The sequence below is a fragment of the Galeopterus variegatus genome, unplaced genomic scaffold, assembly GCF_000696425.1.
Source record: "Galeopterus variegatus unplaced genomic scaffold, G_variegatus-3.0.2 Scaffold4993, whole genome shotgun sequence".
NCBI lineage: Eukaryota > Metazoa > Chordata > Mammalia > Dermoptera > Cynocephalidae > Galeopterus > Galeopterus variegatus.
The window spans coordinates 2,455-14,218 of record NW_007731104.1 but is presented as its reverse complement, the minus strand read 5'-3'; the positions used below and the strand labels follow the sequence as shown (position 1 = coordinate 14,218).

General features: G+C 42.7%; 1 pseudogene; it reads left to right on the top strand.

Annotated features, from left to right (window-relative positions):
• The first annotated feature begins 4,924 nt into the window (after positions 1-4,924).
• LOC103604135 lies at positions 4,925-9,671 on the top strand (annotated as a pseudogene).
• Positions 9,672-11,764: the final 2,093 nt, after the last annotated feature.

The following is an 11,764-nucleotide window of genomic DNA, read 5'->3' as shown; positions in this document are numbered from 1 at the left end:
CCAGTGGAGCCCTGGGATGCTCTGAATCTGTGAAAAAGGTGGGGTCCTCCCTGTGAGGCCAGCCTAAGAACCACAGCCATACCTCCTCCCAGGATGGTAGAAGGAGCCCAGACCCATAATTAGGGCACATACAGAGCTCTGGCCACAGAAGCAGGAACCATGGACTCAACTCTTGGCTCTGATACAAATACCCCATAAAACCACCATTTTCTTGACTTTTCCCTTTTCATAAAAGAAGTTCTAACAGCCTACAACTTTACCTCTCTGGGCCTTTGTTTTCTTATCCCTCAAGTGGAACATAAAATATGTAACTGTTTATATCACAGAGATGCTTCAGGGCTCAAGGGAGTAACATGCAAAAGCCAATATGTTTGTCAACAGCAAAGTGCTGTACAAATGAAGGGATATGGCAGTGCTTTGTCATTGATCGCTCTGCTTTTCCCAGATGATCCTCAGGTTTTAGCATATTGGAAGCTTGATTCAACACCCCAAAATTCAACTGCCTTTTATGTGCACTGTCTCGGTCTCATAAATGTTCCAGAAACCATCTGCCCACACTTGGCACTCATTTATTTTCAGGCCATATCCCAAGCCCATTTTTGTGAATTAGGTTTTTCTGACACCTGGAATATCCATCAACCAGCTACCTAAATATGGAATAAAGGAATCAGCTATGTAATCATGTGGCACTCAGCAGATGCCCAGGATATACTGGATTAACTGACTCCCAAACACATCCAATAATCCATTAGATTCCTTAGCTTGGTTTAGCCTAGCAAGGTCCACAGAGGAGATTTCTTTTTTAAAAATTCAGTGCAAAACCAAAACAAGAATTCATGCTCTTAAAACTCAGAAGAACAACAAATATCTCCCTGTGCCTACAATTAGAATGGTGAAATTTAGAACAGAGAAGAAGCAAACTCATAAAATACGTATTTACATACATACATATGAGGGTTCTTCAAAAAGTTCATGGATGCCATTAGAAAGGTGATTTTTAAAAGGGGAGTGAAATTCATGGAAAAATAGAATTAAAAGATAGCACAACTCTTTCCATGAACTTTTGGAAGACTCTTTTTACATGCGTACACATATACATGCATACATAGAAAAGTATACACATACCCAAAGCATGCAGAGGAATATCCTGGGGGGAAAAACATCTTTGAGCTCCTTGAGGCACTCTTTGAATGGGTTTGAATCCTGGATCCATTATTCAGCAGCACAGTGACTTCTATCAAATAACATACCTTACCTTTCTGACTATCCATGTAGAAATAGGAAAATGACACCACCAAACCTTCCAAAAAGGGAAAACATTGTAATCATTGACAATGTGATAGAGCTGTCAAAAGTGTGGCAAACCAGCTATACACAGTATGAAACAGTTCACATTCCTGTTATGCTAATTATAAAATATACATTTTCCCTTAACAAGATAGGCAAGAAAACGTTTAAAAGGGGAAAACTATGAGCATTTTGTTGCTGGTTAGCCAGTGGTGATTCTTCACCTATGATCTGCCCACTCACCCTCTGAATTGATGTGCTTATGCCAAACGTTGGTGACATTTTCATTAGTTGAGATGTGTATTTTTCACTCTCTGTCAGTTTTCTTTGATATCTTGGCTGTGATCAATGTTTTCATTCTTGAAAGAATGATTGTTTTAAAACTCTGACATCTGTACATCTCCTTTGGCTTCTGTCCATGGTTTTTGTCTATTTCTATCTCTTATTTTTTCACTTCTGTCACCTTATAGTCCCTCCAGTCTTGACCTCTTCCTTCACCTGTTTCTGAGTTCCTGGGATACTTTAGACGGGAGTTACCAGGAGTCAGAAGTCAAGAGGAACAATTACACTTCCAGGCTCAACAGCCTGCTTCAGGACCAAGGCCAGAGCCCATGTGCACTGCTCCATCCCCTCTTTTAACAGTTTATTATTGCTGTATATCAAGATTCCCTTAACACCTACCTCATAGAGACCTTGCAAGGTTTAAATGCCATGGGGGATCTAAAATTCTTTCCTTGCTCTTCTTTCCTGTCCTCTTGGAGAATCAGTGCCGCCCCCACTCCACCATCTCTGCCATAAAGCAAATCTCTCCATCCAAAAACTCCTGCCAGCCTCCCTCTGGCTTCCTGGTACTAATGGTGCTGGGGACAAAGCAGCCTCAGCCCAAGTCAGAAAGTCAGCCTTCCGGGATGGCCCCACCTGCCCCTCCTTTTCCTGTCATGGGCACAAGGAGTCTCCTCTACAAAGAGCCAGCTTCACATGAAGAGAACCACACCATCTCTTCCCTCTGATGCTGACAGAGCTCTCTTATGGCATCCTTTCTGTGATATCTACCCACAGCCTCCATTATCTCCATTCCCATCCTATCACAGGGTGAACCCAATGTTGGGGCTCACTGAAGAGGTTGTTAGAAACTAACCAGACCTCCCTTGAGGTTGTTCTAAAGCCCAAAGCCCACTCCTTTAAGAAGGAAATCCAAAATGATGAGGCTAAGTCTTCAGTGAAGTTTGTGGAGCAGGGGAGTTCTCTATGGAAATACAAAGCATCTGTTAAGGATTGAACTGTGTCTCCCCAACAAAAGATATGTTGAAGTCCTAGCTGCAGTACCTCAGAATGTGACTTTATTTGGAAATAGGGCCTTTGCAGATATAATTAGTTAAATGAAAACGAGGTCATACTGGAGTAGGGTGGGCCTTTAATCCAATATGAGTAGTGTCCTCATAAGAAGAGAAGAAGAGATACAAAGACACATGAAAGAAGCCATGTGATTCATGGTGAAGGCAGAGATGGCAGCAACGCACCTACAACACAAGGAACTTTAAGGATTGCTGGCAACCACCAGAAGCTAGGAAATAGCAAAGAAGGATTCTCCCCACGTCTTCAGAGGAAGGATGGCCCTGCTGACACCTTGGTTTTAGACTTTCAGCCTCAGGAACTGTGAGACAATAAATTTCTGTGTTTTAAGCTATTCAGTGCATGTTCATTTGTTATGGCAGCCACAAGAAACAGATACATCTCACAGTTCAAAAAGTCAGGCAGAAGTCGCACCACTCTGTGCATCGTAAGCCCAGCTCACATACCCTTTCCAGCCTCTCTGACTTGTCCTGTGCTGCTCCCTCTACCTGGGATACCTATTTCTCCCTTAACACATCCAGCAAAATTCTACTTAATTTTTTAAGGTACAACTCAGATGTCACTTCCTCCAGGAAGCCCTCTCTGACCTCCCATTCTCCCCATGACCATCACTGTTCTTGTATGTTTCACTGCTATTGCACTCGTCCCAGTGCAGGACAATCGTCTGTTCATGAGTCTGCCTTCTCCACTGGACTCTGAGCTCACAGAAGCCAGAGAATGAACTTAACTCATGTCAGTACTCCCAGTACCTCTAAAGGACGTGCACAGTACTACTCATCAGAACCAGAATTCAGCTACGTTCTTAATTTAATAGCTTTGCCTTAGTGAACCTGTAACATTTTCTTCCACTTGTAAAGGAGGGATCTGAAGCAAATATGACAAAATGTTAACATCTATTAACCCTGTAGGATAGATACATGAGAATCATACTATTTTCTGTACTTTTTCCAAAGGTTTGAAACATTTCATAATGAAAATGTTCTCAACCTTAAAAACAGAATGTAACGGGCAATCTTGGGACACCACCAGTCCATTGGAGCACAGCTTCTACTGGAAAAGGCATTTCTAGTTCAAAACATGTGCCCTCAAACATATCTATAGAACTCAGCCCACTCCTGTGTTTGGTGAGGAGTAATACTTTTTAGTACCCACAATGCACCCCTTGATTGTTATTCTTGTTTTCATTGTAGCCCCAATTCCTGTTAGATCATATGATTGTTCCCTCTTTTCAGAAGAGAAAACTGAGGGTCTGGGACTTGCCCAAAGTCATACAGCTAATAAATTTTGGATCTGGGACTGAAACCAGTCCCACTAACTGCTATATGCAAGAAGAGAAGAGGGGTTAGCAAGAATGTGCTAAAATCACTCAACAGACAAATGGAAGAAACAAAAGTCTATCTTTTTCCAGAGCTTAATAACAGAAGTAGGAGCTTGCATGAGGTTTACTATGTGTCACGTACATGATAGCTTATTTCAGCTTCACAACAACCCTGTGAGACAGGTCCTGTTATTATCACTGTTCCACTTTATGGATGAAGAATACAAGGCACAGAGAGGTTAAGTAGCCTCCCAAGGGCACATCTAATTTGTGGTGAAGGTGGGATTTGAACAGTCTTGTTCCAGAGCCTGTACTTCTGGCCACATGGCCACATTTCTTCCCCCCAGGGTCTTTCTCACCACAGAAAACAAGCTGTTCCTCCAGGAAGGGCCTCTAACACCAGAGATAGCATCCCTTAGTCCCTGATGGTCTCTGGAGGTCACCATATCCATGGCTTTGCCTCCACACCCAAGAGAAACTGGCCTCAATCACATCTACATTGAGGAGAGGAGTGTGGCTAGGCGGTAACTCTATGCAGGGTGCTATGGTCTGAATGTTTCTGTCTCCCCAAAATTCATATGTTGAAATTCTAATCCCCAAGACAGGTTATCAGAAGGGGAGGGGGGACCTTTGGGAAATGATTAGGTCATGAGGGAAAAGCTCTCACCAATGTGATTAGTTCCATTGTAAAGAAGCCCCAGACAGCTCACTGAGGACAGAGCAGGAAGACACCATGAGCACTATGTGAGGACACAGCAGGAAGACACCATCTATGAACCAGACAGCAGGCCCCCATCAGATACCAAATTTGCTGGTGTCTTGATCTTGAACTACTCAGCCTCCAGAACTGTGAGCAATAAATTTCTGTTGTTTATAAGCCACCCAGTTTATGGTGTTTTGTTATAGCAGTCCACTGACTAAGACACAGACTGAGTATTTGTAGAGGAGAACCACCTAATAGGAGCCATGAATTCCCCCCTGGAGCTTGTAGCTCCCCGTGTGAACACATTTCCAGGTAGGCACTGTGCTGGGCTTCACTTCCCACCATGTCTAAAGGCTGAAGTCTGTGTTAAAATTATAAAAGCCTGGTATCTCACAACTTTAAAAACTATTCCTGCAGGTCAGCAGCAATGTTTTACAATTCTCAACCATACTCTATTCACCAGTTAGGTTTTAGACAGACTGGTTTTAATGCCCAGACATTTGGTATATAGAATTCCTTTGGTTTCTTCCACTTGTCTATTGAATGATTTTAGCACATTCCTGCTAATCCCTCTTCCTTTCTCACATATAGCAGTTAGTGGCCAAGATAAAGACCTAGAATTCCCTCTGACTTGTAAGGATTAAATGTGATGGGATCTTCAAAGAAGAGATCGTTTAGAACATTTGAAAGAGAATGAAAACATCAGGAGTAGATGTTAACCACAGAGTTGTAAACAATCTATGACTCCAGGGGCTGGATTCTAGGTTAGGAACTTATGCACCTTCATGGGTAGCATGTTTCTCAGATACAGGGATGGCTTGTGGAGGCAATGGAGTGGAAAGAGATGAGAAATCCAAAATCCCATCTGGGCCATGTTAAGTTCAAAATGCTGATTAGACTTTGAAGTCAAGTAGGCAATTGAAACATGAGTTTCAAGTTGTAGATAAAATTTCGGAGTCATGGGTACATAGATGGCATTTAAAGCCATGGACTGAATGAGATCATGAAGAGAGAAGTTATATCCAGAAAAATGGGTATTAGGTTCTGGAGAATGAACACAAGAAGAGGAGCCAGTGAAAAGAGATTGAGAGCCAACCCAGAAGGCAGAAAACCAGGCAAGTGTGGTGTCTTGGAAACCTAGAGAAAAAGCTGTTTCCAGAAGGGAAGTATGGTCCACAGCATCACATGCTGCTGTCCTGGTAAGAGGAGGACAGAAAACTGACCACGTCTTCAACAAGGTGGAGGTCTATTTCAGGAAGGTCAAAGACTTGACTGAAGTAGGTGGAAGAGAGAAAAAAGATGAGGAGGTAGAGACTGTGATATAAGCATTTCTTTTGAGAGACTTACTAGGGAAAAGAACAAGAAATGGGATGTTCAATGGAAACAGAAGCAGAACCAAGAGAAATTGGTGTGGGGCTAGTACCATTTATGTTCTTTTAGATGAACTAGATCAAATATGATGCTCATGAAAATGATCTAGAAGAGAGGAGAACATGATGGTGCAAGAAGAAGGGATAGCTACAGAAACAAATGCTTTGAGGTGACAAGAAAGGATAAGATTTTGAGTCCAAATAGAGGAGTTAACCTTGGACTGGAGTATGGACACAGTTCCCATTGCTGCAGAATAGAAGGCAGAGAATATGGGTGCATGTACGGGTAGGTTGGTGGAAGCGGAAGTAGTTCTCATGTGAGTGTGTCTAGGATCTACCTTCTCTACAAAGTACATGGTGATGTCATCTGCTGATGGCGGGCAGGGGCAGTGTTGGGAAGCTGAAGAAAGAAGAGACTTGAAACAATTGTCCCCAAGGGAAAAGAGCTAGGCACAGGTAGAAGAACTGCTGAGCAGTTTCTCGTGCTCACTTGGGGTTTGTAGAACACAAGTTTGTTGGACCATGGAGGAAAGTGAGCATGTGGGGTTGGTGATGTAGAATAAAAACATCAATATTCCATGAGACCGAAGGAAAATGAACTGAAAGAATAGAAGGAGGTGGCCATAGACTGGAACATATTGATGACGACAAAGTCTGGATGTCAACCATGGGAGCCGGTGACTGAAGTGGGCTACAGAAGAAGATCTGAAGATAAGGAAGTTGGAGAATTGAGAGGCCAAGATATTGAATGGATCTTCTACCACAGCAGCTCTCAACACTGGATACCAAAAGGACCTGAAGATGATTTATTTTAATACCAATGCCCGAGTGCCACATTATAGATTCTGATTAAACTGGTCTTGGGTGGGGTTCTGGGTGACTCTAGTACTGAGCAAGTTTGAAAGCCACTGATCTAAATGGATGTTGACGTCACCAAGAAGAGCGGCAGGGATGACAGTGAGACAGGCGAAGTCAATAGTGAATGAGAAATTACCTGGATGTCTACAGATGACAGCCGCAATGAGAATTGAGAGGTGGGGACGCTGGATGACAAGAGCTTGAAGGGGACTGTGTCTTATGAGGGAGGAAAGAGAGAAGAACAAAAGCCTGGGTGCAAGAATTGGGGGGATTCAGACCATTTGTCCCAGTGACAGGGCTGGGGGAGAAAAATGATTATACTTGAGAGGCAAAGTGAGAAGGTGTATTGTTGAAGGACAAGCCCAGTTTCAGGGAGAGAAGGCAGGTGAAGAGGACAATCAAAGGTTTGTCTGCTTTGAGGAGGACATATGGGGAGTTACTGATAAAAGACTGAGCTCCAGCTGGCCGGTTAACTCAGTTGGTTAGAGCATGGTGTTATAACGCAGAGGTCAAGGGTTCAGATCCCCACACTGGCCAGCTGCAAAAAAAAAAAAACAAACAAACAAAGACTGAGTTCCTGAGGAAACAGTGGATGGATTTGGGATGCAGTCAGACCAGGGGAAGCACAGAACAATTGGGGAGGGAACACGATTTGGATTTCTTTTTTCTTTTTCAGCTTTATTGGGGTACAATTTTTTTTAAGAATATGCACATTTATTTGTTCAAATAACAAATACATAAACTGAATAACAGATGAATAACAAAATACCCTGTAGAAAGTAGCACTTCTAGGGCCAGCCCATGGCTCACTTGGGAGAGTGCACTGCTGATAACACCAAGGCCACAGGTTCGGATCCCATATAGGGATGGCCGGTTAGCTCACTTGGGAGAGCGTGGTGCTGACAACACCAAGTCAAGGGTTAAGATCCCCTTACCAGTCATCTTTAGAAAAAAGTAAATAAATAAGAAAGTAGAGCTTCTAAGCTTCACAAAAACTGGAGATGTAAAACTTATTAAAATTTATGTATTTCATTTCATAATCTCTACAATTATTTGAAATAGCTTTCCAAAGTCTTCCAAAAGCATGTACATAACAAACCAATTTCAGCAGAGGAAAATGAATTAACTTTTTTCAAAGGCAAATTAATTTCTAAGCAAATCAACAAGCCCTCTTAATAAAAAAGAAATCAAGACCAGAAATTAAATATCTGAGTTTAGCAACACAAATTGCATAAAAAATCAATAAAAACAGAATATAAGCCCAAGGCCACTTCAAAAAGCTCATAGAAAAACAGAATTGAAAAATAATGGAAATCTCTTCATGAACTCTTTTTGTTTGCTTTAGTTTTTCCTTTAAAAAAAAAAAACCAAAAGACTAAGATCATAGAAAATATGTTCTCTGACCATATAATAACACAAAGAAATTTAGAAATCTCACAAATGTGTGAAAACTAAACAACACTCTCCCAAATAAATAATGGGTACAAAGAAAAATCACAGGGGATTTAGAGAGTACTTTGAAATAAAGATCAAAGCATAACACAAAGACAAAGAGAGAATCTTAAAAGAAACAAAAGAACAGCATCAAGTCACCTATAAGGGAGCCCCTATCAGGCTAACAGCCGACTTCTCCATGGAAACTCTACAGGCCAGAAGACAATGGGATAATATATTCAAAATACTAAAAGAAAAAAAAACTTCCAGCCAATAATACTATACCCAGCAAGGCTGTCAATCAGAAATGAGGGAAAAGTTGTGTATTTTCCAGACAGACGAAAGCTGTGGGAGTTCACCATCCTACAAGAAACCTACAAAAAATCCTCAAGGGAGTCCTGCATCTGGAATGTGTAAAACAGTAATCACTATCACAAATACACAAGAAAGAACAAAACCCACTGGTAGAACAAAAAGGCAAACAAGAAAAAGAAACTAAATCTTACCAGCACAAAAAGCTATAGTGACAATGTAATAATGCCTCTACTTTATTTCAGATTTTAGTAATTTCAATCTTCTCTCTTTTCTCTTGGTCAGTCTTGATAAAGGTTTGCAAATTTTGATGATCTTTTTAAAGAATCAACTTTTGGATTTGTTGATTTTCTCTATTGTTTTTTAATTCCCTGTTTCATACATTTCTGTTGTAATCTTTGCTATTTCCTACTTATACTTGTTTTTTGGTTTAGTTTGCTCTTCTATTTTCTTAAGATAGAAGTTTGCGTTACTGACTTGGATTTTTCTTATTTTTAATAGAGGTGTTTACAAGTATTGGGATATAATTGACCAGTAGAAATTGCATATATTTAAAGTGTACTAATTGATGTTTTGACACAAGTGTATGAAACAATCACCATGATTAAGCTGTTTAACACATGCACCTGCTGATTCTTCTGTTTCCAGCCTGGCCTCTTTCTTTCCATGCTGAGAGTGTTCCCACAAATACGGTGAATGTTCCTAAAACCCACAGGACCTTCTGCAGGAAGTGTGGCAAGCACCAACCCCACAAGTGACACAGTACAGGAAGGGGAAGGATTCTCTGTATGGCCAGGAAATGCAACGTTATGACAGGAAGCAGAGTGGCCATGGTGGGCAGAGTAAGCCGATTTTCCAGAAAAAGGCTAAAACTACAAAGAAGATTGTGCTGAGGTCTGAGTCCTTGAACGAGCCCAACTGCAGATCTAAGAGAATGCTGGCTATTAAGAGATGCAAGCATTTTGAGCTGGAAGGAGATAAGAAGAGAAAGGGCCAAGTGATCCAGTTCTTAGCTTCATCTTTTGTTTTACTATGAAACAATAAAATATTAGTGTTCATGTTATGTTCACTTCAAAAAATTTTTTAAAATATACATCATCTGACACAGTTCCCTTTGTGGGTGGGTGTGTGTGGCAAGTACACTTAAGATCTACCCTCTTAGCAAATTTCAAGTATACAATGCAGTATTATTAGTTATAGTATCATGCTGTACATTTTTCTTTCTTTTTGTTTTTTTTGTTTTGTTTTGTTTTGTTTCCTTGTGGCTGGCCAGTATGGGGATCCAAAACCTTGACCTTGGTGTTATAACACCACACTCTAACCAACTGACCAAACCAGCCAGCCATACTGTACATTAGAGCTGGACTTCTGATGATGCTGGAGGTGAATGAAATTATAAGGCTGGAGGGGGCTGGTCACAGAAATCGGAGTCTTTAGCAAAGACCTCAAGGGTGGCTTCTTTTACCCAAGCACTGGAAATGTGGCAGCGGTGAGCACACAGCAATTGCTGAAGACTTCTGGGAGTCAGGTCATGCCCACAGAGGCAGGGATCAAGTCTGGCACACAAGAACCTTCAGTCGTTAGGGGCCAGGAAGAGAACCCTCACCAGAACCCAACCATGCTGGCACTCTGATATTGAACTTCCAGCTTCCGGAACTGTGAGAAAATAAATGTCTATTACTGAAGCCACCCCATCCATGGTATTTTGTTACAGCAGCCTGAACTAACTAAAAAGAGTTTCTGGAGGAGATAACATCGGAGCCAACACCTGAAAGATAAATATGTATAATAAGCCGGTAGAAGAGAGGAAGGACTACTACGTTCCCACCAGAATGGCTACAATTAGAAAAACTGTCTCTTTCCCTGCCACCACATTCAAGAGTCAGCTTCACCCGTACCCACCACCACAGCCAAGGAAGTCATTGCTGCTGCAGGGGTAATGGATATCCATGCTGCTTCAGTAAGAGATGCTGAAGACCACTCTCCTGTGCGATTGCCTAGCACGTGGAATTCGAGAAGGTGCCAAAGCCTTAGACAAGTGCCAAGCCCATCTCTCTGTGCTTCCATCCAAGTGTGACGAGCCTGTGTATGTCAGGTTGGTGGAGGCTCTTTGTGCTAAACACCAAGTCAACCTAATTGAGGCTGATGACAACAAGAAACTAGAGGAATTGGTAGGTCTCTGTAAAACTGACAGAGGGGAAACCCCATAAAGTGGCTGGTTGCAGTTGTGTAGTAGTTAAGGACTATGGCAAAGAATATCAGGCCAATGTTGTCATCAAAAAGTACTTCAAGAGAGAAACATGGCGGCGGGAAGGGAGTGAACCACCCGTGCCCCGCACCGGCAGGATCCCAGAGGCCACCAGCAAGAAGAGGAACTCAGAAAGCCTGATGGTGAGTCAGAATCTCTGGTGTCCTTGCTTGTGCTGGGGGTAGTTGTTACTAACCAGGTGGATTGCTCTGAAGGATTGCTGAGACCTTGAAGGGGACTCTCATAATACATGCACTGAGGTTTGGAGTGCGTGCCATTTTGTGAAATCTACAAAATCCTCTCCCGGAAGAAGCCACCTAGAGCGGCCGCCACTCAGCACCCAGCCACCGCAGCTGCTGCCCTCAGCGCTGGGCCAGGCTGCACAGCCCTGCCACTGGGACTCGGTTCCGGCGACAGCAGTATCTGCCGGGGAAGGGGCTGTCGTCTCCCCAGCCCCGGGCGCCGCTGGATCCGCGAGCCGAAAAGAGACTGAGCAGGCTGCGGCGCAAACAGGAGCCAGGAGCACCAGGGGCAGTGAGAGGAGGCCGGTGTGGCTATGGCTGCAGAGGCTGCCGTGGGAGCTCAACGCACAGGAGCGCAACATGGGAGCGCAATGCAGGAGCTGAGACTCATCAGAGGGAGCGGCGCAAACGCCCCGCCATCTTCCTGGTAGTCAATTTTGGACTTGCCTGACACTAGTGTCTAACGGAGTAATCACTGAGGTACCCATACCAAATTGGCAACCCCAACAAAATCTTAGTCAGGCAATAGTGTCAAACCTGTGGACTGTGAAACCCCCTGCCACAATGAATAAACATCAAAGAAAAGACACCAGAAACATGAAAAATAAAGAAAGTACACCAACCAAAGATAATAAATCT